We start from the raw sequence: 2,427 nt of genomic DNA on the forward strand, positions 1-2,427 counted from the left end.
CCCTCACATATACAGGGGGTCCGCTGTAATTTGTGAACAAAACTGTAACCCATTTTGCGACACCTGTGATTTCCTCATGCCTATTTGCTGAGATGCACAATAGAAAAAAAAATTCTGACATGCCTCTCAAGAAACAGCAATAATAGGTCTGTGGTGCATCTAGACCACCGGGGTGGGCGCTGCTGCATGCTGCGTTGCATGGATGAATGTGCATCTACCTGGCGCCAAAAGGTATGGGTAACTCCCATTCATGACGGGAGCCTGGGCTTTCGATCGTTCTCCGGTAACAAGGAATTTCTAGTAAGTGGGGGGTCATAAGCTCACTCTGAGCCCCCTGCCCTCTACACACCACCCGTCACTACTACCAATTGGATGGTTTAGTGAGAGTGCTGCTGTGGACACTTACACCCTTTGCTTGAACCCTAGAAGATGATTAAACTTGACCATAGATGAAGTAGAAGTCCTAGCATGTTTTCAGTTGGTGACTTGAGGAAGAATCATTACCAAACCTTGAGGGGTGATAACAGGGGGCCGTATCTCCACCCACCAGCCCTGCCTTCAAATCAGCATCCCACCAGAACCTAACCCCATTTTCCCCATAGGATTAATGCTTTTACCGTATCCACATGTGTTTTCTGTGTCTGCTGGGTTTTTCAGGAGTGTAATCCCCATGGATTGACTATACGTATAAGGTTCAGTAATATCCATGGCGGGGCGTGAAATGTATCCCTCATAAAAAACCAGGGGGACCACTGTAAATTGTTTAATTAATCTGGTGACTCAATTTTTATTCTGTTTTTTTATGGACAGTCATCATCGTATTGAGACATTACTTCCATGGAAGCAGCTATGACACAGAGGTCAACTGACATATTGTGTGCTCTTGGCCTGCCTATATAAGATGGTGGCACCCAGCCTTTCAGATCCAAGTATTGGCTCTCTTTCCTAAAACACTCAATTGTTTTATTTCATTTAGAGGAAGGTGAAATGTTGCTTCCAAGCAGATTTTCTTCCTCTTCCTTTATCCTTCTGACAACGACTTCTGATTCCCGTCTTTGGTTTTGTTTGCTTTCCTGTTTTCTGGCCTGTTGCAGATTCGCAGAACACTTTAGAAAGTGGCTGACTGCTAAGACAGAGAAAGGCGGGTGAGAAAAATGAATTGTAAGAAAGTAATGTAAACACCTGTCTTCTGACTAAAGCAAAACGTAACCCAAAATTCTAAGTTGGAAACACGGTTCTTTAATCGTTTTCTGTAAAAAAATGCTAAAGACCTTTAGGAGAACGCGTCCATGATCTAAAGGGGTATTCTAATGGGATTACTTTTACACTACGAGGTGGGGTAAAATAATTATTACCAGGGCACCTTGATAATTTTGGTCCCATCCGAATCGGCCATGTCAGTAATTTTTTCAGTAACCATTATGAAGCATTTTATCTTTAGCAAAAATAATCTCAAATTAAGCTAGTCCCAAGAGAATCAACATGTTAGTAAAACCGTCATTTGAGTGATTTAGAGGGCTCCACAATTTTGTAATGCCATTTTTCTACTTCCTGCCTTATCATATCCATTTTCACCTCCTCAGTGTTATTACTTTCCTTCACTTTTGCTGGATGCACATTTCAGAGACACACTGCTGACACGAAAATCTCAGACTGTCTGACCCATGCACACAAAAGCATGACGTCCATTGCCTGTTCTGCCAACGCTCTGCAGGATTGTCCTCAGCTTTCGTCACACAGTTTTACTTCTCTTGAACTTATTGGACATCAGGTCATGTCTGCTGAATTCTTTCAGTTCTCCAGGTCTTGATTTTATGCTCTCACACTTATATCAGTAGACTGCATGCAGTGTGTCGGCGCTCAAATCTCCGTATTGGGTTCTTTGGGAACGTGAGTTCGGTATTCAGTCGTCTTGTGTTCCATTTCACTCATGTGAGGACTACTAACCTTCAGTTCCCAAGATTGAGTTTAGTCCGATGGCTCTCCTTCTATTGAGATTCTTGCATTGCACCCTTCCGGTCGGCCATGTTGTTCTTTGTTCTATGCTATTGGCCCTTTTTTTTCTAGATTCTGTTAAGTTTTTTTTTCCCCTTCACACCTCCTTTTAACTTTCTCGTTTATAAAGTATAGAGAAACTATTGGAATCGCCCACCGATTCGATGTCGAGATTTTGATGAATCTCGACGTTTTAGACCTCCCAGACTTTCTCGTACACGAAGTATAGGGAAAGTATTGGAATCCTCCAAAAATTTCCATTCGAGATTTTGATAAATCTCAATGTTTTAGACCCCCCTGACTTTCTCATACACAAAGTATTTGGAAAGTATTGGAATCCTCCCAAAATTTCACTTTGAGATTTTGATGAATCTCGACGTTTTAGACCTCCCTGACTTTCTCATACACAAAGTATAGGGAAAGTATTGGAAT

The sequence above is a fragment of the Polypterus senegalus genome, chromosome 10, assembly GCF_016835505.1.
Source record: "Polypterus senegalus isolate Bchr_013 chromosome 10, ASM1683550v1, whole genome shotgun sequence".
Taxonomy (NCBI): Eukaryota; Metazoa; Chordata; class Cladistia; order Polypteriformes; family Polypteridae; genus Polypterus; species Polypterus senegalus.